Source organism: Oreochromis niloticus, linkage group LG13 (assembly GCF_001858045.2).
Source record: "Oreochromis niloticus isolate F11D_XX linkage group LG13, O_niloticus_UMD_NMBU, whole genome shotgun sequence".
NCBI classification, from domain to species: domain Eukaryota; kingdom Metazoa; phylum Chordata; class Actinopteri; order Cichliformes; family Cichlidae; genus Oreochromis; species Oreochromis niloticus.
Genome location: NC_031978.2, coordinates 34,388,381 through 34,416,293, shown reverse-complemented (window position 1 = coordinate 34,416,293; position 27,913 = coordinate 34,388,381). Strand labels below are relative to the sequence as shown.

The 27,913-nt window shown below is 40.6% G+C and overlaps 1 pseudogene; it reads left to right on the top strand.

The window, feature by feature from the left end:
* Positions 1-11,834: 11,834 nt before the first annotated feature.
* On the top strand, positions 11,835-20,043 carry LOC100697654 (cadherin-1-like; annotated as a pseudogene).
* Positions 20,044-27,913: the final 7,870 nt, after the last annotated feature.

Genomic DNA, 27,913 nt, shown 5'->3' with positions numbered 1-27,913 from the left:
AACCATGCAAGTAAGGGCGGAGTTGAAGGCTAGGAGGCTGTCCACAGCCCATCTGTTATGTTGGATACTCATTGTTTGTTCAATAAAGTTTCTATGGAGAAAAAAAGGGGGCTGTCCACAGCCGCTCACTTCCTGACTACCCGTCCGTCTAAGGACACTACCTTGTGATGTAGGTAGGTAGTGTCCTTATGAGCATCCTTCCCCTGAATTCGGACACAGCCACTCACTCACTCACCCCCTCCCTTCCTGGCTCACAGCTTCTTCTTCTTCTTCTTGGTTGGCAACCAATGTTAAGGCGCATTACCGCCCCCTGGCTCACAGCTCAGTGGACATTTAGATGAGAAAATATATATTTGACAAATTTAAGGAAAATACTAATAAAATAAAAATTAAACAAAATAAATGTTCCCTTTAGAATTTTTTTTTGCTCTTTTTTGCTCTATAAAATAGTTTTCTTTTAGAATCACTCATCTTAGCAGTAGGATATACATGAAAAGAGAAACAAATTAAGTTTGAGTGAAAATGTAAATTTTTTGCACTCTCTGGTCAACTGACTCAATGACTCAAATGACTCAAAAAACCCGATTCACATTGGTGAGTGACTCATTAAAACTCGATTCAGTAAAAAGAATCAAATTTACCATCACTAGTTTCAGAACTACTCTTGTTGTTACAGCCACCTTCGACAGTCAACATAATTCTAGTACATCCAATGTATCTCATCCTCCTCATTGCACTTGATCCATTTCTGGAAGTGTTCTTCTATCAAACAAAATGTCTGCTTGTTTTCCCAGAATGCAGCTGATGCTCAGGTGCCTGTTCTGCAGTTTCCCGAGCCTGGTGAAGGACTGAGGAGGAGGAAGAGAGAATGGGTTATTCCTCCTTAAGTTTTCCTGAGAATCGGAGAGGAACCTATCCCTTAAAAGTAGTAAGGGAACCTCAATTATCTTGTGACAAAAAGTTGATTCTAAAGCGTATTTCAATTTTTTGTTTTCACCACAGGATCTTTTCCATTTGGTTTTCTTTACAGTTGTCACGGCTGCCGGGGCGAGCCGTGAGGTGTTGTGAGAATGAGGACCCAAAATGCAGGCAATAGACTGATGATATGAGTGATGTTTATTTACAAAATGGCGGAGTGACAAAACAGGCAATGAGGCATGAGAAATTACTGAAGAAACCTAAACTGGGCAAAATAAGAGCAAACCTGAAATAATGAGAAAATGGGGTGAAGGGCAGAGAGACACAGACCGGAGAACCAAAACACCATGAAACGCAGACAAGCCGACAAAGAGCACAGACCGACACCCACTAGATATACACACACAAGGAGACCAGGTAATGACACACAGGTGGGAAGCACAGCTGATCCTAATACACAAGACGACCGGAGGATACAAGCTGAACACAGTGACAACAGACACAGACCTTCAAAATAAAACAGGAAATCCACAACACGAACTCAGGGACACGAACAGGGCACAAGGGGAGGACACAGGATACCAAAATCAGAATCAACTAGAACAGAAGACAATAATCATACTAAACACAAAACGCTGGGTCAAACGACCCAGGACCGTGACAACAGTGGGTATACTCCTTTTCACATTTCCTGTAGCTGTCATTTTCAAATGCCACTTGAAAGCAACACGGTTAGGCAATCATTAAAATACTGTTTTGAAAAGAACAACTGTAAAATGCTCATGTGTGATTGTACCAGTTAAAATGTGGCTGTGCACAATGGGCAGATCATTTGTTCCAAGACCATCCACATAAATGTAAAACAAAATTATAAAAAAAAACAACAACAACAACAGAGAACAGATTTTGACAAAAATAGAACCACTAACCTGCAGTTACTCATGTCTCCAGAAATACACCAGCCAGGTTTGGTTGTTGAAATAAGCAGCAGTCAGAGAGATTTCATTGATTATTAGTTAGATGATCAGTAAGAGAGCAAACTGTCCCATGTGTGCCACAACAAAACTCAGTAATAAGATTTGTTTTTCTTCTCAAATAATTCCTTATTCAGAGATCACAAGATGACTGATTGAATGATCCTGTTGCACACTTAGATTAAAAGAAATAGAAACCAGTGTGGCTTTGTGCGTCTGCCTTTACTGTATATTCTGCAACTATATGGACTTAGCACATAGGTACAGGTTTGTACACAGTCTCACACAGCGTTTGTTAGGCACACTGCCTCATGGTGAGTGGCCTGACTTGTTTACTCCCACCAGAGCTGCTCATTTCAGGAGATGCTTCCTCTTGTGGCGTAACAGAGGAATAATTGTCCTCATTGGAGACTGGGGCACACATTATTTTACAAGAACTAAAGAAAATAACATATTTGAACAATCAGAACATTTTAACCAAATACAGTATTGTAATTAAAAGATTATGGGGACTGTCTTGTTTTTCTTACAATCCCGATAACAGCATGTAGAAAATTATAACCTGCCTTCCACCTCAGGCACCTCTTTGCTGTAGCTGTTGTTCTTTTGTTGGAGTCAGGGGTTTAACTCAGTTCTGTTGTATTTTTGTCCAGTGCCATACTTACGACAAACCAAGGAAGATCTATTACGCCATCACTGGTCCTGGAGCTGATCTGCCTCCTATTGGTCGTTTCACCATGGTCAGACATACTGGCTGTCTGTATGTAACACAGCCACTCGACAGAGAGGAAACAGCTCATTACACGGTAATCATCCTCACTTTGTACCTGATTATTGCATTTTGATCCCCATTGGAAAAGGTTGTTTCGTCTTTCTTTTAAAAACAACATCTTACTTTGTTCCAGCGTTATGTTAAACAGACAAAACTGCACAGTTGAGCAAAAACAGGTTTTTGATATGAAATATTCAGTTTGGAGAACTATTGAGACTCTTCCATTGGTTTGTTAAACTTTTCCAGCTGGAAAATGCAGATAATTTTGGTTGTTTTGAAATGGAGCATAAAGTGACCAATCTGAGAGGCAGAAATAAAGTGGTCAAGTAACAAGACATGTCACCTCACATCATCTAAATGCACTGTGAAGACGTCTCTTCACTCAACAATCAACTCTGCCTTGTTTGTATTGTGTGTAGATTGAACGTGTAGAGATAATTGAATCCGTTTAAAGGTGAATCTGAAACTTTCTAAATGACACATTGTCAAGAGAATATTGTATAATGTGATCAGTTATATGAAATGTATCTTTTTATTTTATCATTAAGCACATGTCTCTGTGACTTTTCACCTAGTAACTTGTGTGATGAACCTATGCAGCTACTAACCGCTTCCTGTCTTCAGAGAACATTTAGATATAGAGAAGTGAAAACCTCAGCTCTTTTACAAGAACATGCAAATGTAGAGAAGGGGAAAAACCCGCTGCTCTGAATGACGTTGTTACCTTTGTACACAGACACACAGACACACACACACACACACACACACACACAGAAACATCTTGTATAAATAAAGGACGCAGACAGTCAATAGGCGCAGATCCTGTGTTTCACGGCTGCCCTCGCGAGTAAAAGAAAATCTGCAGTGTTTGTGTGTTTTCTAACTCAGGTGTCTCAGCTGAACAAAGAACGGCAGGGTGATTTAAAGAAATCCCCTGTCATTTAAATTGGTCCTTCGAGCCTAGCGATGGAAACAACAGACACGTTTCTGTGACTCCAATAAGGGTCTGATTGCTGCATCCTGACGTCGTGGGAAAGCCAGAACCAAAGTCTGTCGACAGCCCTCTCCAGGTAGAGGTGAGAGTCCTGGGCGTAAATTCGCATCCAGGCCGGTCCTGGTCCACGACACTGGGATCCAGAAGACCAGATGATTTACGGATGATACAGATGATACACACTTCTATACTCTGAATTTTGAAACTTCAGCAAAGGAATTTGTGAGGACATGCATGATCTGTCAGAAACACAATTCACAAGGCAATCTGAGGACATTTCCCAAAACCACCTGATCCATTTCACACACTATCACACATGGACTTTATTGAATTAAGTGAAAGTCAAGGCTCAAAATACGCTCTAGTGATTATAGACGTATTTTCAAAATGGCCAGAGATTTATCCAGTGAAAAAAGCAGATGCAATCTCAGTTGCAAAATGTCTATGCAATCATTTCATCCCAACATATGGTATCCCTACTCTGATAAGATCAGATAATGGGACACATTTTGTCAATGATGTGATCAGCAAAGTCTCTGAAGCACTAGGATTCAGCATAAGAAACCATTGTGCTTATCACCCACAAAGTGCAGGATTAGTAGAGAGAACTAACGGCACCATAAAACAGAGACTCAGAAAATGCATGGCAGAAACAGGAAGACCATGGCCTGAATGCATAGGCCTAGTAAAAATGTGGATGAGATTAACACAAGGCTCCCAAAAACTTACACCTTTTGAGGTTGTTCATGGGAGACCTTTTCCACTGCCAGTGACAAGTGAACCTTTAGAAAAATCCATCAGAGAAACAACTCTGGCAGAATGGATGGCAAAACTACTAGAAAATAAGGATATTGTTTTGAACAATAAACTGCCATATGAATCTTCTCCAGTCTCTTGCAGGTTGAAACCAGGTGATTGGATCCTGTTACATGTGCTCCAGAGGAAAAATTGGAGTATGCCTCGCTGGGAGGGTCCATATCAAGTGTTATTGACAACACCCACAGCTTGTAAAATTGCAGAGAGACCCTCCTGGATACATCAGAGCCACTGCAAAAAGGTTGAGGTGCCGAGAAGCCCCGACACCAAGGAGGAAGCACATTAGGAAAGCCTCACCTACGCTTGGTTGCTTCGGGGGTGAGGGGGGGCAGTGCTGATTGGGCCCTCGTCGAGTAAGCCCGCACTCTAATCTCCATCCGATCAACTTTAGGGCAGCCAGGTGCAGGTGTGATGGACCTATGTGCAGCAATGTGAAGGGGGAACCCTGCTGGTTACCTTGACTACAAAAGCTCACCCTTACAGGATCCCAGCTGATGCCAACAGCAGCTGAAGCCACGAGGCAGACAGAGAAGATGGACCTACGACAACTTACACCTAATGGACATGACACAAGATCACAAGATACTGGACTATAGATTCGGCTTGTTTCTCAAAGCATCCTGGAAGGTCAACGAAGGACAAAACCAAGAAACAGACGCTCTCAGAATTGCTGTAATGCAACATCGTGTAGCACTGCACATGATCCTGGCTGAGAAAGGAGGATTGTGTGTGTTAAGGGAAAATCCCAAATGGCAAACTGCAAATATAAACAGAACACAATGAGACAGCGTAATGAATCACATGTACATGGGTGAGCGTCTCCGCAGAGAGTCACACAGTGTACTTCTTTATTCGTGCATTTATAGTCACTGGTGCCCACACAACAGGGCGGCGTATTTTTGCTCTTCTCAGAAAAATGACTATACAACAGTATGTGGCTATCTTACTGGAACATTCCGTTCCTCTTTTTATCAAGACATGTTACACAGGCGTGCTCTCCCGTCCAGCAGGCCGTCCAAGGACGAGCTTCTGGCAAGCAATATGAATCACAAACAGCATGCATTTAATAAAAATCTTTTTACATTTCCCTCCTGTTGTTTGACTTCTCTAATAGTTAAACAATCTGTTTGTTATCTATGCATGATTTCTTGGCTTGGCATTTTTAATCAGCATGTCATTCACAGATCAATTACAACATCATAGATAAGTCATCTTTGGGAGGGTCATCTTCGTCTTCATCCATGGGCAGGGTCAAATATGCCTGCACACGGACTGCGACCACCTTGTTTATCATGGACTGTATGCAGGGAAGAATACACGTGGTAAAACAGCAAAGCAATAACAGTAAAACTCCTACAAAAACTAATCCTTTAATCAAAAGGGACTTCCATGAGCCGCTTAACAACCATGTAAGCCAATCTTCAGTGTTTGTGACATAGTCTTGTTGTTGTGCAGCCCTGAGTTGTCTCAGTGTGTTCAGAGCATCAGTCATATTGGATGAGTGCACATTATCTGGAATGTATGTACAGCATGTGTTGTTAAAGAGGACACATAGTCCTCCCTTTTCAGCGAGGATCATGTCTAACGCCACCCTGTGTTGCATTACTGCAATGCGCAGAGCGTCAATTTCTTGATTCTGTTTATCGTTTATGTTACAGGATGCATTCAGGAACAGTCCAAAACGGTAGTCCAGAGTTTCAATTCGTAAAGCATGTTTTCCGACTCCTACCCAAGGAAACAGGGCGTGGGTTACTTTCTGGCCGGTTGTCCAAAGCTTAAATTCCTGTGGAACATCTGATCCCCAGATAGGGTCATGTGGTTGTACTGCAGAGACGTCTCGTCGTCGTCGGGTCCTTGTGGCGTTTCCCGTAGTTATTTTGAAGGTGTGATCTGAGATGAAGATGGGAGCGCAAACTCCGGTCCATCCCAGGGGCAGTATGAAATAGGCACGTCGTCCACACAGCCAGGCCATTCCTTGCACCCAATAGGTGCCGTTGCTGGGCGCAGACATGTTTACAGGTGCGCCTTCTCCGCTGGCGGCGGTTTGGTTGCAGTTGGTGGTGTTGCCTAGGGGTCTGTTGCCTTTTTCCTGCTCGTAACACATGGAGTGTCGTCCTTCATCCTGTAGGAAAACAGGGAAGTGGATTGAAGTATTTCTGTTGGTGACATTAAAGTCTATCCAGAAGGGCTGGTCACAAGTGCCGTTCTTGAGCCCTCGAACATAGGGATTGTTATCTTCAGCGTTAATGTGTGGGTGTTGATATCCAATGCCGGCAAAACTGGCAGCACACTTTGCTTGAGTTCTGTTCATGTTCTGTCCGTACAGGGTTGTTTTTGTCTCCCTCTTTAGTTCTGTCATGCACATAGCGGTACCAGGCATTGTTCATCCATGGATGGATATGGTCTTGCGTCATGTCACGGAGATGTGAGTTGTCATGTGTCCACCTTGTCTGTAGGCGGCGTTGTTTGTCTTCTGTACCGTCCTCTAGAAACATGAGGAGCCCTGCTGAGAGTAGGAGGACAGCCACGAGGACAACAAGCGTCTTCATGGCGACCAAACACACCTAGGTCCTCAGGTGAGTAGACTACTGGCAAGAAGCAGAGGGCGGGATATACCCAATCAGCCCTCCCTTCACCAGTCAGATCACCTGAAGGTAGGGGTGCCGGAGTCTATGAGTCTGGGCTGTCACTCACTTTCTTGCAGTGGCTTTGGTGAATCCAAGACGGTCTTTCTGCTATCTTACAGGCGGTTGGCGTGGTGACGAGCACTTGGTAGGGTCCTTCCCAACGGGGCGAGCTCCAATTCTTTCTGTGGAGAACTCGGATCAGGACCCAGTCGCCTGGTTTCAACCTGCAAGATACTGGAGAAGATTCGGAAGGCAATTTATTGTTTAAAACAATATCTTTGTTTTCCAGCAGTTTTGACATCCATTCTGCTAGTGTAGTTTCTCTGATTGAGTTGTCTAAAGGCTCACTTGTGATTGGCAGCAGAAATGGTCTGCCATGAATGATTTCAAAAGGCGTAAGTTTTTGTGAACCTTGTGTTAATCTCATCCACATTTTTACTAGGCCTATGCACTCTGGCCACGGCCTTCCTGTTTCTTCCATACATTTTCTAAGTCTCTGTTTTATTGTGCCGTTTGTCCTTTCTACTAGGCCGGCACTTTGAGGATGATAAGCACAGTGATATTTGATGTTAAACCCTAGTGCTTCAGAGACTTTGCTGATTACCTCGTTGACAAAATGTGTCCCATTATCTGATCTTATTAGAGTGGGGATGCCATATGTTGGAATAAAATGGTTCTACTGAAATGGCATCTGCTTTCTTTACTGGGTAGATTTCTGGCCATTTTGAGAATACGTCTATGATCACTAGAGCGTACTTTTGCTGAAGTTTCGAAATTTAGAGTGTAAAAGTGTTTTGGAGATTATATCTACTATCCCTCCTGTTGACGCATGAATAACTCCATGTGTCACTAAGGCTGCTGTTTTGTGTAGAGATTTTGAAAGTATTGGTTTTCCTTCACAAACCATCAAGTCATCTTTTAGTTGCGCTCCGCATTTCAGCCATTTCCTTTGCTCAGCTGTGGGAGCTGCTTTTTGTTCATCCTTTGTCAGTAAAATTGTTTCCCTTTGTAATTTCATAGTCATTCTTCTGATGTGCTGCACACTTGCAAATTGCTAAATGTCGCATCACATGAGGAGTTTCCTCCCATGTAAACAGATGTGTGCCATGATAAAACCTTCTCCACACACTAGAAACAAGAAACTAATTTCAACCGTTGTTACATCTTATTCACTTATTTTATAATACAGTTATTTTTTCAAATCTAATATCAATCAACTAATTTGCACATCAGCTTATAATGCGCTAAATTGACAGGTCAACAGAAATGCACGTTCAAAAGATTATCACAAAAGAGAATTTCCTCCATACAGTAAATTACTTGTGTTGCATCAATCAAGCAGAAAGCATCTCACAATTTATTGTATTACCAACTAAATTTATTGTCTGGTCACTGCTTGGTCATACCAGACTCTCTCTGTGTCTTTATTTTTCCTTCTCTGTTTTCACAAACGTTTCACCTATTGTCCTGCAAGCTGGAGAGTTAAATGTCAGTAGTGGGTAAATTCAGCAGTTGATAACAAAACTATTCATTGCATGTATGTGTGTTAGTACGCTTGCATGCAGGGCCTCTGGGCCTGTCTCACCCAAAAGGGCATTTTCTTAACAGTTGCCTTTCACTCGCGTGTGTTAAGAAAGGCAAATGTGCTTGTAGCAGTTGTGAGATTATATTACATTATACCTGTAATCAAAATGAGTGAATCATGATACTGCTGTAGGCCACATCATACTTCTTGTGTAATCAGTATGTAGTTTTAGTTTGCATCACACTTCTTAGTTAAAAGAATGTGAAAATCATTAGATTTATTAGATAGGTTTGTATTATCCTATACTGCTGATTTACTGTGAGTGAGTTACACTGTTTCATGACATTTCATACTGCCGAGTTATGAAGAGAATATTGTATTCAGAGAGTAGGGGCCTCTCTCCTTTTTTTCTTTTCTTTGTGATAGTAAAGAGAACAGAGCACATGCCACGGGAGCGTCACCCCCACCCTTGGTGGAAGCAGAAAAACAGGGAGCCAAGGTCATAACTCAGGCTCACAAAGAGTCAGAAAGAATGTGAATACTTAGTTTTGTGGCTGTGGCGCATTTTGTATAGCTTCTTTTCTTTGTTTAGTAGCTTTCTGCCTTCACCTGAGGGTGTGCCCTAAGCATGTGACTTCAGGTCTCCATAATTGGAGTTTATTTAAAGATAAATAAGATGATTTCATATATTGCTCGCAGATCATGCACTAGACGGTATGTTGCAGTATTAGCCTGCTTCAACACTTAAACAAAACATCACTCTTTGTTTTATTATTATTATTATTATTATTATTAGTATCCTGTCTCAAAACAGAAAATGAAATTGTAGTTGTTCTTGGCTGAGAAACACAAAACCTCTCTTTTTTTTTTTCAAAACAAGAAACTAAGTTTTAATTTTTCAGCCTTGTCACATAAAACAAAACAGACAACCCAGCTCTCAGCTGGCTCTGGACTTATCATCATCAAGGACGCATGGTGAGAGCCACTTCAGAAGTTACAGTGCTCATCACTCAAGCAACATTTAAAAAAGGAACAAAAAACAAAACTCAGCACACTACACAGAGAACAACAACAAGACACAACTGAAGGTGTTGTTCTTGTTTGTTCTCCTTGAATTTTAGAATAAAGTTATTACATCTCCATTAGTAAATCATATGCCTAATCATTATGTGCCACTGTGATCCACAAGTATGATCACAAATTTATTTTCCAAACTTACTAAGCAAACAAACAAAAATAAAACAAATTGCCTATGGCATCATCAAGGCTTTGCGTTCATATTAATTGAGTGTAAGCTGCTTTCTTCATTGCAAGTATTTATTACAATACGGTTTAATTCATGCATCTTATCACAGAGTTCTAAATTCAACCTATCTCCTCACACACACATGGTTTCCTGTCACCGACAGGCACACATTTCCTGTTTCTGCAGACTCTGTCTTTCATTGTATTCATAGTCTAAAAACCCTCTTTAATTCTACTAAAAACAATCTAAATCCCTTGATCTAAAAACGATACACCTTTATTTCACACACACTTTTAAATTGAGCTCTTTCAGACATCAGGAATCATCACACACACTGCCTTTTCTCTCAAACTTCCACTTGTTCACTCACTCCGCTATGAACCTTTGTGGTGTTATTATTACTTATGTTTTATCATTTTTGTACAAATCACACCCAATCACTCAAAACCTACTACTCACAGCATTCACACAGTCAAAATCACTCAAAATATGCTTCCATACGAGTATTTCAGACATGCTTTTCAAGATATATAGAGGTCACTCACTGTACATCCACAGTAATGAATTCAAACTCTATTAACACAATTGTAGTGAGCAAAACCAGCATCTCCATGCGCGTCACCGCTCCTCATTAGCTTGGTAGTGTCTACATATTTAATTCAGCTTCTCAATCTTGTAGCTTTAGCTGTTGTATACAGGGTTTGGCTCATTAGTTGTTAGTATAGGTTTGCTCTTCATCTTAACAAAGTCTCATCTAAGATGACAGGTTTACAAGCAGGTCAAGTGTCTCTATGCACCTGATTAGTGTAGTTATTTCCTTATTTTCTTCATCTCCTATATCATTGTACTGAGTTTGAGCAAACCTTAAGCTTGAATCAGACTACTTTTAACAATCTTCCACCTCACATCATAACTGACTGAGGTGCCTCTTCCTATTAATAGTATGTCATTATTAATGTTATCATTGTATTGTTTTTCCTTTTTTATAACAGCAACAGTATATTACAATACACTACTTTACTACTAATATACAATAGTATATTAGTTTATATTTTATTATGTATCCATCACGGGTCTGTGTGAATCTGCAGCTTCACACCTTCCCAAGCTGGAGACATTTTCCTTGGCTGAACAATGACACAGCCTTAATATGCCTTATGCATCTCTCTTTTTTATTTGATATATTTTGTGTGAATTATCTGGTTTCACGCATTCTATTCATTCAGCTTGGTTGTCTTCCCAATTTTGTTTCATTGCTTTAATTTAAGTTAACCTTAATTTAACCTTTTGTTTATTCCACTTCATTCCTCTTTCCATGCTTTAAAATATTACAACTCTTGTGTATGCTTTGATTTCTTTTTAGCTTCCTTTTCAGTATTTATTTCTGCTTGGAGGGTTTCTTATAATTTAGTTAATGCATTTTCCCTCCCACGTGGGACATTTAGTTTTCTTTGGATTTCTCCATCTATATGCACTAATTTGTCCGGCACCTGGACATTTCTTTTCTAGCCACTGCTCGTCAGCAGTGAGTTTTGTTGTTTTATTACCCATTATTAGTTTATGCTTCTTTTAGCGCTTAGTAATACACACACACCTGCGGCGCTTTCACTGGCACGAGAACAGAGAGAGGTAGCTGACACGCCCTTCTACTTTCAAGCTATTCTTGAAAGCGGTGTCACCTTTACGTGATGAAACACGACCTTCCTCTCAGTTCACCAGTACTTCAGCGACCAACAGTAAACAAATTAGTGGAATAGTTCAGCCTCCTTATTGTGCTGTAAAAATCAACTTATTCCACCAACATAAACAAACAGTATAGAACAAACAATTTTTAGACGCGCGTTATCTTTAGCTACCAGTCCTCAAGACGAGCTTAATGCTTCCAGCCCCTCTGGGCGAGCTAGCTACCAGTCCTCAAGACGAGCTTAATGCTTCCAGCCCCTCTGGGCGAGCTAGCTACGAATGATTGGGTGGAATGATTTGGGTTGGAAGGAAATTAGCAGACCTTTTGGATTACGTCTATTTTATTTAGTAAATCTTGTAAATGAAGCAGTGTGAAGACCTTCAGGAACTTCTTTTTTATTTCCTCCACTCCAGGGACTGAGGTGGTTAGGGTTGAGGCCAAAGACGACGATGAGCCAGATAATCTCAACTCAGATCTCCGCTATCGTATTCTGAACCAGGACCCACCGCTGCCCACTGACAACGTGTTTGAAATCAACCCAATTACTGGAAGCATCAGAGTCACTGGTAGAGGATTAGACAGAGAGGTGAGATTTGTTAAACACATTTAAAACACAAGTGTCCTTTTACACCTAAGGGCTGAAAAACATTTCATAATGAATCAGGATCAGTAGTCTGCCTGTCACTGCTGGAAATCGGTCACAAAGAGGGTGCTGCACCAAAAACATGTTTTGGTTTTTTGATAGTGAAACTTGACATAGCCTCTAAAGTATAGGTATAGTTTATCTGTCTACATTTCTGGTTTGTGTCATACTTCTGGACACACATTTCATACTTAGCAAATAGTTTGTCAGACAAGTATGTGTCTTCCATGCAGACTACTGGAGATCAGAGCAATCTGTTTTTGGTGCAGCATCATAAAACTCTTTGAGACTGACTTCACAGAGCAACTGCAAACAGCCTCACGCCAAATGGTCAAGGAATACTTTATTTTAAAAAGTTTGGCTACGCCTCTCAAAAGCATCATGTTTGCAAGTGTTTGTCATAAGCAAAATATTAAATGAGTTTAGCTTCAGCTTTTCAGCAGAATTGGCCTTCATAGATGAAGAGCTTTAGTCAGTCTGAAGGCTGTGTTACAGTCTGTAAACTGATGTCAGTGTTTCCTCCTTCCTGTTGATGAGCTGATCTACCTTAACAGTCCTCATATCTTAACAGAAATATCCACAGTACACTCTGACAGTACAAGCAGCAGATCTGGCGGGAGAAGAGTTAACTGGACAAACAAAAGTCATCCTCACGGTGACGGACAGCAATGACAACGCTCCAGTCTTCACTCAGAGCTTAGTAAGTATGAAGTAACTGGAAACTTCCTGAGTAAAAAAGGGTAAAAAAGGCAGCAGTTAAAGCAGAACACATTCAGTCTGTATCTAACTGCCTTACTAATGTTGCACTCACACATGCTGACACAGCAAAAACCCACAAAGTGTTTATGTTCATGACAAAATTACATTCATATGTACATACAAAATTATCTTCCAATAAATGGCAAAGGTTTTATTGAATCTAAATCTCTCAAAACAAACAGCAAGAAAACTCTTAACTCTCTCTCTCTCCTCCTGCTACCCCTCCAAAAACCCATCTCCATTAAGACTGTGTCAGCTCCCAAAAAGACAAAAAACAAACTAAAAACCAGCAACAAACAACTTGAACATAAAAAATCACAAAGAAAGAACAATACAGTATCCACATCTGAACCAAAGAGTAAAACAGTGAAATGTGGATTATTAAATATTAGGTCTCTCTCCTACAAGTCTCTGTTAGTACATGACTTAATAATTGATCAACAAATCGATTTACTCTGCCTTACAGAAACCTGGTTGCAGCAGGATGATTATGTTAGTTTAAATGAATCAACACCCCCGAGTCATTCTAACTACCAGAAACCTCGAAGCACAGGCCGAGGGGGCGGTGTGGCAGCAATTTTTCACACCAGCCTATTAATCAACCAAAGACCCAGACAGACTTTTAATTCATTTGAAAGCCTGATGCTTAGCCTTGTCCACCCCAGCTGTAAAACTCAGAAACCAGTCTTACTTGTTATCATCTATCGTCCACCTGGGCCTTACACAGAGTTTCTCTCTGATTTCTCAGACTTTTTATCTGATTTAGTGCTCAGCTCAGATAAAATAATTATTGTGGGTGATTTTAACATCCATGTAGATGCTAAAAATGACAGCCTCAACATGGCATTTAATCTGTTATTAGACTCAATTGGCTTCTCTCAAAATGTAAAAGAACCCACCCACCGCTTTAATCACACTCTAGATCTTGTCTTCTTTGGCTCTCGGAGGAGGCGGATGCACTTTTTCTCCTCTCCCTCATCTTCCCTCCTTATGTCCTTGTCTAGTCTCGTGTTTTTCTTTGTATTTTCCCTGGAACACTCTCTCACAGTCTGTTCTCTAAAACCTAAAAGAGGAATTATGGATTGGATCAACTGGTCCCTAAATGCAATTGACACCCCTTTCTCAACGAGAAGTTTGGGCTTGGGTGAGCCTGAGTGGTGAAGATATCTACCTATTCGGAACCATGGTAACAGGGTTCTGGCTGATCGGAGCTGGCTTGGCCCTGACTTATCGAAGAATTAAGAAAGCAGAACCGGCTGTTCAAACCCCCACAAGGCTGCCCGCTGGGATTGGAATGATGGGAGAGGCGTGAGTTTCTCGAAATGGGCTCATTGAGTCAGCACGGATAAGATCTTGGAGAGGCTACGGCTGCTGTGAATACTCAGAATAAGATCTCTGACTGCAGACTGGATACATCTTGGAAGGGCTAGCCCGGAATAACATCTCTGGGCGCAAAATTGGATGACATCTCGGGGAGGCACACTGCCGTGAGTTCTCAGACATTGGCTCCTTGAGCACAAGAAGTGACAACATCACAGAACGCAAGTATGGCGAAGCTCGCGGCTCTCCAACGGGAGATTGAGAGACCAGTGTTGGACTGTAGAACTGCTTTGAAATTCATATGAACTGTTCGCACTAAAGTAAACCAATAACATCACTTATACGGATACCCCTTTGGCGCCAGCTGCAAGGCCGGAGCTGAACAAAACACCCTGATAACGACTGTGTTTAGTCTGTTCCTTCCCATTCCATGCAAGGCCACCTCGGTTGGCTGGAAGACTGTTTACTTAGCCTGGCAGGGCGAAGGACACTGTCTCAGCTGAACTCTGGACACGCACACACATACATATACTGATACTGATAAGCACTCACCGATGCATCACCCTGCCTACCCCGGATCCAACGCCACCTCCAACGCTTACCTCCCCTCTGATGTGGACATCGGGTCAGTTGGAGGCGCAGTCGAAAGATTGCAGCGGTCCCAGATCAGATGTACACACTGGAACTCTTTCCCATGTTGCTTGTCTGTGTTTATTGTGCTATGGTGTGTTGATATCTGTGCATTCCTGTATTATCCTTTTGTGTTACACATTTCGATGTTTTTTTCCTCGCTACCTAGCCTGACCTGTCTCCCGAATGTGATGTTTGTGTATTGTATGTACGGTCGGCAAGGTCTGTCATCTCGGTTGCGGGCAAAAGACCTGCAACTGACAAATAAAGGCGATCTCATCTATCTCATATGACATAGAAACTGAACATTTAACAGTGTTTCCTGAAAACCCTGGTCTGATCATTTCCTGATAACATTTACATTCACAATAAGCACTGTAGCCAGGCTGACAAAAAGTCAGAGCTCTTTTGAGCCAACCATCCCTTTAACGTTAACTAGTAATGATTTCATGAACTTCTTCACAAATAAAATTTTAATCATTAGAGAAAAAATTACCAATAATCATCCCACAGATGTAATATCGTCTACAGCTACTTTTAGTACCATCGATGTTAAGTTAGACTCTTTTTCTCCAATTGATCTTTCTGAGTTAACTTCAATAATTACTTCCTCCAAACCATCAACGTGTCTTTTAGACCCCATTCCTACAAAACTACTCAAAGAAGTCCTGCCATTAATTAATTCTTCAATCTTAAATATGATCAACCTATCTCTAATAATCGGCTATGTACCACAGGCCTTCAAGGTGGCTGTAGTTAAACCTTTACTCAAAAAGCCATCTCTAGACCCAGTTGTCTTAGCTAATTATAGGCCAATCTCCAACCTTCCTTTCATATCAAAAATCCTTGAAAGAGTAGTTGTCAAACAGCTAACAGATCATCTGCAGAGGAATGGCTTATTTGAAGAGTTTCAGTCAGGTTTCAGAGCTCATCACAGCACAGAAACAGCTTTAGTGAAGGTTACAAATGATCTTCTTATGGCCTCTGACAGTGGACTCATCTCTGTGCTTGTCCTGCTAGACCTCAGTGCAGCGTTCGATACTGTTGACCATAATCCGGTTGTTCAGTCTGACGTCAAAAGCCGTGTCTGGGCCTAAATTCCGCTGCAGGTCCATATATCAAACGATCACTATGGCATTAATGAGAGTTGAAAAACTGTCTAAAGTCTTTCATCTTTAATAAAATGATCAGTGTTCTGCTCTACCAGGTGTAACAATTGAGTTTAACATCCAGGCATCCATGAAAATGGAATTTATGACATTTAACGGCGTTATAAGTTAGCAGGAAGTTAGCTCGCTAGCTTCCATCTAAATACAATATAGAATGTCCTGACTGCGGGGTTTTGGAAACAAATTCAAACGTACAGCTCTGCTATCACTTCCAACATAAATGAAGACAGAAAACTAAACAGCAGTGACGTTTGTAGGGTTACTGAAGTTTGGCTAGCTGGTATATAATGATGTGCTACGTGACCGCTAGCGATACAGCTATGTTAGCATAATATCAACAAGCTAACATTTTTTCCACTCGATAAAATTTAACGTGAGTGTTCTCGGTGGTCAGGAACAAATGTAATCGCATGGCAGGATGCTGTAAAAGGACCAAACTTCAGTCAGGAGAACAACTGAGATAATCCATCCACAATACGAGGTTAGTCATTCATATACTGCTGCATGGGCTGTGCTGTAGTTACATCGTAAGGTTTTAAAATCTCTACTTTTAAGATTAGACTTCAACCTTTCCTTTTTGCTAAAGGATATAGTTAGGGCTGGACCAGGTGACCCTGAATCCTCCCTTAGTCATGCTGCAATAGACGTAGGCTGCCGGGGATTCCCATGATGCATTGAGTTTTTCCTTTCCAGTCACCTTTCTCACTCACTATGTGTTAATCGACCTCTCTGCATTGAATCATATCTGTTATTAATCTCTGTCTCTCTTCCACAGCATGTCTTTATCCTGTTTTCCTTCTCTCACCCCAACCGGTCACAGCAGATGGCCCCGCCCCTCCCTGAGCCTGGTTCTGCTGGAGGTTTCTTCCTGTTAAAAGGGAGTTTTTCCCTCCCACTGTCGCCAAAGTGCTTGCTCATAGGGGGTCATATGATTGTTGGGCTTCTCTCTGTATCTACTGTACAATACAAAGTGCCTTGAGGCGACTTTTGTTGTGGTTTGGTGTTATATAAATAAAATTGAATTGAATTGAAAAAAAGCAACGATGCTCAGTGATGCTCAGATGTATTTAAAGTCTTTGAATGATAGCTTCTTCTCACTCTGGGTCACCGTTGCCATAAATTGTGAGTTGTGGCTTTTTTTGTGCAAAAAGACACACAAAAAATGATTTACTGCACAGTTATAGACTTTAAGTAATGAACCTAATATAATGACACAGACTACAAAATGAGGCCGTTATTCTCTATTCCTAGTGAGGAGTCTTTAGATCTGTTTTAACTGCCGTGATTTGTGACTCATCCTTTATTTTCTTACAGTATACTGCAATAGTTGATGAAAACAAAAAGGATGTTGAGGTGGTTAGGATGATAGTAACAGATGAGGATGAACCACAAACTCCAGCCTGGAACGCCAAGTTCAAGATCATCAGTGGTGATCCTGATGGACTTTTCACAGTAAAAACGGGAACTAACAAACAGGAAGGAATCCTTTGTACTGCAAAGGTAGGAAGAAGATCAGGAATTCTTGCATAATATTGGGAGATACTTTCATCTATGAATATTTGTGTCATGTGATGGCAGAGTTTTTATGATTTCTTGTAAGCTTATAGAATTTCTGTGCCAACACCCTTATGTTGTGTTTTTGTTTTTCTCTCCCTTCCTTCCTTCCAACCAGGAGCTGGACTTTGAGAGAGCCAGCAAGCTCACTCTGTTGATTTCAGTGGAGAATGAGATTCCTTTTGCTGGTGTTTCTGTGGTCACTTCTACCGCCACGGTGGTGGTGAATGTGAAGGATGTGAATGAAGCTCCAATATTTCACAATCCTTGTGGTAAAACCAGAGGACCTTGCTGTGGATGAAGTCGTGGTGCAGTACACTGCTTCAGACCCAGACACTGCACGCAAGCAGACAGTCTCGTAAGTCGGGGTTGGGGGGAGAGACTTTCTACTGCTAAAGAAAATGTATCACTGACCTCATAAGTGCTGCAAAAATTCTATTTCTTTTTAAAAATTCACTTAAGTTTGGAGCTAAAACCCTAAGTCAGGTTTTTCCTAAGGAACTAAGGATTAAATTTGTGGATGAAACCCTAAATGGTTAAATCTCACAGATAAATGTCAAGTATTTAGATTCCTTGTTCTGTTTGATGAGATTAGAGTGATTGGTGCAACATGGCTTTGAAGAGGTGGTAAAGCTTTGTGAAAGTGAGACAAAACAAATCCATGAACACAGAATTATAAAGTAAAATATCTGCTGTCTTGTTTATTTCAGGAACAGGCATCATCTTGAATTTAGCCACTGAGCTGCCCAGTGGAGAGTACGATGTTATACTGAGAGTGGCAGACAAACATGGTTTGGAGCAGGACAGCAACATCACAGCTAAAGTGTGTGACTGGAGGGGCGCAGAACCGACATGCCCAGATTACCGTGTTGCAGATCCCAGCGACCTGCCCCTTATCCTCGGAATACTTGGAGCCATCCTGCTGCTCGGTGAGTCACACATCTGTAGTCTCAGGACGGTGCATCTCTTTCCTTTCCCAGCTAAGTAGGATTTCATTGGTTACTGTTTGCTAAACTTTGTGCTATGTGTTCAGCGCTGTTGCTGCTAGTGCTGCTGTTTGCAAAACAGAGGAAAAAGGAGAAAAAGGAGCCACTCATGCTGAATGATGGTGTCAGAGACTACGTCTATTACTATGATGAAGAAGGAGGTGGAGAGGATGATCAGGTAAATGGACACTCATTGTGATTACACATTAGTCAAAGACACACAACCAACCAACCAACCAACCAATGAACCATTTTCTGTTTGAGATTAAATGTTTAAAAAGGCTGATCAAATTTGATGTAATATTTCAGTAATGGTTCCCAGGCCCTTTAGTGATAGTGTCTACTCATACTCATAAAAGTATGAGTAGACAACAGGCCTGATGCAGTGAGTGGATTGCAGAAGTACATCAAAAATATTCCATGTAATAAAGCATCATTAAATCACCTTCTTTCAGGACTATGACCTGAGTGTTCTCCACCGTGGTCTGGACAACCGGCCAGATGTGTTAAGGAATGAAGTGGTGCCAAACTTCATGCCTGCTCCTCAGTACCGGCCACAGCCTGCCAACCCCGAGGAGATTGGCAACTTCATTGAAGATGTGAGTGAGATTGTAAAGCTTCTTGTAACTTAATCAAATGTGACACTGAGGTGGGAGGTCAGAGCATCATGTGATAACATTGACCACAATATTACAGAAAAAAGGAATTTAATGTACTGCTCTGCTTAGATTCCAGAGTTCCACGGGCTACCACAGCTTTGTAAGATCCTGAATGATGCAGGAATAAGAATGTAGCTGTGTAAACTTTAAATATCTGCTCAGATTATCAAGCCTTAAGACAAAAAGTCTAATGTTCACACATATGTTAGTATCATGGTCAAGGATATTTGGCATGCAGGCTACCAGCCTTCCGATTAGTAGTCAACCTGCTCTAAAGTCTTAGACATACTTAAACTGGCATTAACTTGGTTCCAGTTATGATGGGGGTATTTATTTATTTTTTTAAGACAAGAAAAAGAGGGGGTTGTTTAATTGACTTGGTCCCAGATAAGTGGTACAAGATGGATGGTTGGGTAACAGTACGTCATATTTGTTTTAATAACTGTAAAATTCATTATTCTGTTACGTTATTCTGCTCTATGTAAGGTAATTGAAATAAGTTGTGTAAAATTTCCTTTCCTCCAACAGAATCTGAAGGTTGCGGACAACGACCCAACAGCACCCCCTTATGACTCCCTGCTGGTGTTTGACTATGAGGGAGGTGGTTCTGATGCAGGAAGTCTCTCCTCTTTGAACTCTTCAAGCAGTGGAGACCAGAACTATGACTGCCTCAATGAATGGGGCCCTCGCTTCAAGAAACTGGCCGACATGTACTGAGGAGGAGATGATGACGATATGCTGTAATCATACCATATCGCATGGCTGCATGTTTAGCCTGGTCAAAGTCCAGACCTCTCCTTGAAGTAGTAGTAACAGATCTAACAGTTTATGATAATAATAGTGATAACTGGATGATTGTTTACAAGTGCTGCAGCCTCTGCACTGATAAGGGTAACCCCATGTCAGGTTTATATTATTGGATTGTCATTTATGCTTAGAAATATTTACTCATATATGCTTAGAGTTTTATAATCAATTGCATATTGATAGAGGTGTGATCCTTAGTAGTCTGCAAAGACTTTGTGTGCATTCCAGAGTGTTCTGGCATACACACTCAGATCCTAGGGTCATGGGAAGAGGTCATATCTTTTCTTGCTGATATATGGTATAGCAAACACATCTATATCCGTTTTAGTCTAAGTGCCTTTTGTTTAGATGAACTGCTGGACTTCCAGCAGTTCATCACACACACAGAGCGACTGGGGTCAGGCGAAGGAACGGCGCTTGCCATAGTTCTCTCCCTCGTGCATGAGATCAAAGAGCTCTGCTTGGTGTTCAGTGCTTTTGCTGTGTAGTTAAATTGTCTCGTTCCAGCGGTGGGCCTGTGCTAGACAGACCCACCACCCCACAGTGCCAACATTTGCACTATACAACCTTACAGTCTCATTAAAAATAATCGTCACTGGCTCATAATAAAGCTAGTTTCCAGAAATATTACCAAATGTAGCCACAAGATGGCACTACAGGACAGCTGGAGCAATCAAGCTCCCTTTATGGGACAGAACTCTGCTAGGAGTTGCACAGAGTGATCACTTTCTCTTTAGTATATTAAATAAATATTTTTGTATATTACACTGTAAAGCACCACGGCATACATTGTTTCTTGATTTCTACGTCAGATCCACCCCTCGCTTGTCATGTCCTGTAAAGACCAGGATGGTGATGATAAAAATGCTCAGCTTGAGGCTTCCCAACAGGACCTCACAAACAACAGCATGATTAAAGTGGAGGTAGCAAAAGCTAACTTAGTTACTGAGTGTGACTCACTGTCAGCACCTTGGACTGTCAGGCTCAAAATCAGACACATGATTTAACTTTAAAGTCAGTGGAAACATCAAATTACAATGAAAAACATCCCTTCAGATAGCAAAGACAAAATGACATAAATATGTACTTTTTGTTTTGACACGGAAAAATAGGAAAACACAAATCACAACGCATACTTGTGAAACCTTCTACACTTGATGGTGTACAGCATTTGTAAAAAATGCTTTTATCATCTTTGATAAAAGATCAATGATGGGAGAGAGAGAGATCACAACAGAATGATTGAGATTGTCTGCAGCATTTTTTTTTGCTGAAAAAACCCTGCAAGATAAAATTAAGGTGGACCGCTCTGCAGCTGTCAATATAGAAATGCTATTTCATGAGTCTTTGTGCTAGATGTTCTGTTGGTTTCCCTTTACATTCAGGTTCTGTTTCCTTTTATTTCCATCTACACATACAAACATCCAAAAAATTCCCCTTGCTATGATCATGTGACATCAGGACCTTGATGTTGCATCTCTTTATTAAAACCCAACACCAGATCATTTCTCTTCACATTCTTCCTGAGCTCCATTTGAAAGCTTGACGATGTAAAGCAACTGGCCAACAATCCATAAGGGGAGCAGTTCTCGCCACTGTAACCAAGTCAGCTGTTCTGGAGTGGAAGAAAGAGGAGAGACATGTGTTTGAGTTTGTGGCATCAATTTATTTACTTTTTATTTATTTTAACTAAAGACCAGAGATGAGCAGTAATACGTTACTATAATCCAATTACTTTTTTCAAGTAACAAATAACGTACTTGATTAGATTACTGCTACTTTCCGGTAAGTGCACTACCTTACTGCATTACTAAACCGTCGTGATTTTGTTTGTGAGAGTGTCTCATGACAATGACGTAAGCGTGTGCAGATCAACAATGACATGGAGTGTGGGAGAGAGTACAGCCATGCTGTGTTTAAAACGTGGACGTACTTACATTACTTTAAGTTTTATTCCGTACAAAGTGCGTCCATTGTACACTCTGCGTGGGAAGAAAATTTCTTTCTATAGCGAAAAATTAAACTTTGAGAGGAGTAGGAATATTTTACTGCTATTATTTGCTGCTATTTTTATAATCATCATTAACATTTCAGTATTAATAGTGATGTTGCATTTAGATGCATTCAGATGTTCAAATATATGGTTATAGTCTTTATTACAGGTTCAGAAAGAACCACTTTAAACTGTGGAGTTGAATCTATAATGTTAATGTCTATGCAGACTGCAGGGTGAAAGAGTAACTCTGTGCTAAAAGAAGACAGGAAGTTATATGTCTTTGAAGTTGCAGGCTTTTGCAGAAGTGAAACTGAAAGCAAAGAGAGCATTTAAGGGCGAGACACACATACAGACACATATAGTACGAGAGGTCATGACACGTACGCAGTACACAGCATGCACGCGCCCTCGCACATGTACGCACACACAGATAGACTCATTTAGTAGGTAAGAGTTTATGACTGCAAAGTTGTGCATGAGTGACATTTTGTACAGGAAGTGCACCTGATGTTCCAGGAGATAAGCAGATAAGCCTGGGCAGGATGGAGACAGGAAGCGCTTGGCGTCGACCCGAAGAAGATGTTCTGTTTTAGACTATGTTAAGAGTCATTGTGGTTTTGGAGTGACGTATGCTTTGTTTAAATCTGCCTAGCAACAGAAAAGGGGGCTGTACTATCTTAACCCTATAAAACCGTTGTCTGAATATGGTAAAGACAGTTCAGTACTGATTGGGTTGTTGAACTCACACATGTGTAATTCATTAAAATGTCGTCTAATTGCACACTGGACCGGATCTGTGGTTATTTATGGATTCCTCTCTCAACATTGAACCCTAACATTTGGGGGCTCGTTCCGGTGAGAGAGAGGGAATGTTGGGGTAGACGGAGAGATCCGGGGTCCGTGGTAATTGGACGGGCAGACGGTAATCAGTGGTGAAAGTGAGCAGGCATTCCCCGGGGCATTTAAAGGTAAGACACTGCCTGTTGAAATATATTTCCAAAAGGTGTCACATTGGGCATGTCAAATTAAAAGCCTGGTCACTGTAATTACTGGTGAATGTCTGTTTTTTAATTTTGGTGAAGTTTTCATGAAGTTTACCGGTTGAAGTAATGATAATGAAGTATAAGTGACAGTACTGAGTAATGAGAATAAAGGAATGAAAAGAGAAAGCAGTTGGACTGCTAAGTGAACTTAGAATGATAGGGAATTTGGTCATTTTGTGGGTTCAAGTCCCATTGGTTATGCAACCCTTAAGAAGTTTCTCGGAGGTGACGCTCCCTGCTGGATAGAGAAATCTATCCTTCACCTAGCGGCGACTAGCGATAGTTTCGGGCAACATTCGAGGAGGACTTGGGAATCTCCAAAACTGTTGAGGGTTGTCCTTAATCTTAATCCTGTTTTGGGTGTAGATTGTTGTTTCAAATTATTCTAAATTACTTTAGGACGAGGAGTCTGGGACCCTTAAGAAGCGCATTTTTCTCCTTGGTAACGCTTGCGCTTGGGCAGGACGCTGACCCTCGACCTACCCTGAAGAGTAGGGATAGTACCGTCGACAGCGGGGGAGAACTTGGGAACCTCCGAAATTGCTAGGAGTTAGAGTCTCCTATTTGCGCTTTTTTGGCTACGATAAATTTGGTTAGGGTATTAGCAATCGGGCCACCGTCAGGGACGGAATACTGGCTAAAATTGGTCGCAAAAAAGTCAGGGACTTGATCGGTCGGACCGTTATGGATAAATTTGTCTAATCTTCGTAGGATTTAAGAGGCCTAGAATCTGTGCAGTTGTAATTAAAGACGTCTGTAATATAAAAAATGAGATCTATGAGTAAGATCAGTCTCTGTGTCAGCAATGCACAGCCGGATGTGCACTGATGGTGTGTGTAAATGCAAATGAGCAGCGGTGATGCGCAGAGAGGGTGGTTTCAGTTTCGAGAGTATTGAGCTTTATAACTATTGTTTGCCAATTTTTGCTAAATGCCTGTAATTAAGAGGCTGGTTTTGCTTATCACGAGAGTATAAATACAGTTTGAATATATTAGTGTGGATGTATAGTAAATGACTGAATTTTGATAGATGTATATATCTTGAGCCATAAATGCTGGTGTGTTTTATTTTTTCAGTTATGTGTGTGTGGTGAGAAGCTGTGAGAATGATGAGAGGTTTCAGTTTCTTTTTCTTTTTTCTTTTGACTTGCTCTTTCTGATCATGGAAGGCATGTCCAAAATACTCGTATGAAAGCGTATTTCGAGTGATTTTAACCGTGTGAATGCTGTCAGTATTTGATTTGAGTGACTCTGCATGATTTGTCTGAGTGAGTGGAAAATGGAAATTTGAGAGAGAAAAGGCAGTGCGTGTGAGACGATTTATGGCGTCTGAAAGAGGTTAGAGCATTTAAAAGTGTGTATGAAATAAAGGAGTGTGAAATATATTTCTTTTGTGATGTAAAATAGGATGTTTAAAGTTTGCAAGTGCTTTTAATTCAAGAAACGCATGAGTGAGGTTATGAGAAATTGAGTTTATTTTTCTGATGGAAAACATATAAGTGTATACGCTACAAACTGACCTAAAGAAGGGTGAAGGGTGATGTGTGTGGAGAAGTGTTAGTTGTTCTGATGTTTGAAAGAGCTCTATTTAAAAGTGTGTATGAAAGGAAGGTGTATTGTTTTTAGACCAAGACTTAGTAAAACTAAAGAGGGTTTGTAGACTGTAAATATGAAAAAAACAAGTGTTTGATTAATCTGTAGAAACAGGAAAGAGAAATAGGAAATACTGTGCTGCTGTGTGTGTGAGAGGAAGGTGTGTGTGTGACTGATGATGTCAGGGGAGCACCCAGAGAAATAGACAGAGTTAAATTCTAAGAAGATGAAGCGAATGCATGTTTTAAGAAAAAGTAATAAAGTAATAAAATTATATTAATTACAGGGTTTAGAAAAGAGACAGACCGAGAGAAATAAATACATGAACTAACAATTACATTAATGAATTGAAAACGCACGTACACAAACTGTTACATGTGAAATTATTGTTGGAAGGTTAATAAAGAAAGCAGTTTACACTCCTTTAATTTCCAGAACCAGTGTGTCCCCTAGACCTGATAACACCCTTGCCCAGTTGGCCCCTGTAGTAGGCGGGCATGGAAGGCTGGACAGCCCATGACGGGTAAGATCCCACCTCGAAACCCTGGGACAACCTAAGGCAAGGCGCAGTCACGATTGCTTGAACCTAAGTCCCGGAGTGACCTTGGAGTCACTGGAGGAGACGGGATTTAACAGGTAAGGCCACTGGGCACAGGCGGAGGGGAAATGTCATTAACAATGACCAGTGATGAGCCAAAGAGAGAAAACACACCCTGTCAAAAGGAGTTTGAAACACTGCAAAAGAAACATTTACAAGATCACAAAGATCATAAAGAAACATTTATAAAAATCACACATACAAACAGAAAATGCACTGACCTTACAGAGATAAGCTCATGAAGAGTAATGCATAGATAGTGATTAAAACTTGGCTAAGAACACAAACATAGGTAATTAAATCAGCCTGCTAATTTCATGAGGGTTAAAATGGTGTGAATGTTGAAGAAAATAGACTTAAAACATACTTGGATAAAATAGAGTTGTTGTGGAATAACTCAAACGAAGCTGTATGACAAGGGAGTGAGTTTAAAGTAGTTTAAAAGGGTGACTTAGGAGTGCTCTTGCACTGATTGATCAAAGTAAGTGATTAGTATAGAAAGAAAATGAAAATAATTCAATAATGTGATAAGGTTTAAACATGTATTTCTCTTGTCAAGTTGGCTGTTGAGCTGTGAGTCTATGCAAATTAGCTGGAGCAGAGACACTTCCTGTGTGCGTGTGTGTCGGAGGCTTTCAGTTCAAGAGAGAGCGGTGGCTGTTGAAGATTATTTGGCGAAATATATAATGGTAAAGTATCAGGATATTTGATTACGGTGGTCAGGTCTGTTCAGAGGTGCAGATTTGGACAGGGAATTTATAATTTAGTGTTGGTACGTTGTTGAAATCGGTTTATATTTTATGCTGAAGGAAAACATGGGAGAGTAAGGAAGGGTGACATTGTGCAAACGGTCTTTGATCTTTTGACAAGGTTTTCAGTGCGTTGAATGGGTGAAATTTAAGATTGTTTAAGATTTTTTGGGGCTGTTGTTTTTCATTTTAATAGAGGGAGTTTTGATAAACATGGACATGTCTAAAAGGGCCCATAGTTTTTGTAACAGTGCACTTAGGAAAAACCTGTCAGGTGATTTTGTTTTGTACTTTGATGAGCTAATAATCAGCTCTCTTTTTTTTTTCATTTTTGTTCTAAGCAGGCCTGGAAGAGAGTGAACTGACGGCGCTGACAAAATTACCAAGTACGAAAATCAGGTGGGCTTTACAGAATTATAAATTGGCTGAGAAGGAGACCTGATTGGCGGCAAGTCTCTGTTTAATTTTAGGATTGCAGCGAGTCAATCCAGTCAAAACTATAGAGAACTATTTTCCTAAAAAGGAAAACGAAATAAAATAAATGATTGAGCTCATTTTGCTGATGTGGAGCATTTCATTATTTGCGCAGAGGGCTGCAGTATCAGCAAAAATATCATGTGTGAATGCGTGTGAGTGAATGTGAGTGACTGGACTAAGGTGGGAATGAATAAATGTGGACAAATTTACCATGTGAGGAAAAGAAAGGGGATGCTTTGTTTTGCTTTTGCCATAAGCAGGACAAGTGGGAGACTTAAATCTGGGGATGCTGATGTTCCCTTGAGTGAATTTCTGTTTTATTGATTTGGGTTAGACCATATTATTACATTATAAAATGCTAAAAGGGAAACATTGTTTGATGAGATTCAAGTTACCATTAACTGAGGTGATACATGATTAATAATTGTTCTGTTTAAGTTTATTTTTTGTCATGACACAGACTGGATCATAAAGGGGGAGAGTTAAGTACAGGTTTTGTTTCCAGGAAGTTCCAAGGATCCGGACTTTGCATGGAGCAACGATTTGGAGAAGAGTTGACATAATAATTAAATTGATCTTATTCCTTAAACACAGGTTTTCAGGGCTGGAGCAAAATACCGGAGAGGAGGATGGCTGAAGTGTTCTGAGAAATGAAATGATATGACTAACCTTTTTCCCGTTTAATTTGTTAAGCTTGGGTGAAGCATGTTGAGTTTTTTGCCACATGAGATGTGTCAAAAAAGAGAGGGGTTTAAGGTGTAATTTGTTTAATTTGAAATGGGTTTTAGTATGATTTTATAACGATTGGGGTTGTTTGATAATTTAGATATGGTAAAACTGAGGCAGAGATTGTTAATTCTAAAGAAAGGAGTAAAATGAACTGAATTCTGTTTAGAAGATAAATTGCTGGTGTTAATAAGAAGTTGTACACCAAACTTAAAGGGAAACTGTGGGAATAAAGGATATGCTTTGGGGAAAATAGTGAACATTTTATGAGTAGAAAATGTGTGATTTTTTCTTTTGACTTTTAGGATAAGTTGTTATAATGTAGGCTTTAGAAACAGATAGTAAATAGATTTATTTCTAGGGTAGAGGAGAGCTTTTTATGAGGATGTTAGAAGTGTCACTGACCCGAATGAATAGTATTGAAGATTACATACACAGGAATGATTTCATACACATTGCATTTTGTGCTTATTAAAGAAATGTTGCTCAAGTCCATAACTGAAGGTCAGAAGCTTTGTTCGGGGCGAGGTCCGAGCAATTTATTGTACAAGAGGACCTGAGTTTTGAAGGATTGCACACGCTTACAGACGTATAGAGTTCATCCACACAGGACAGTATTGGTTTGAGGCCTAGGGCCTGAAATTCATTT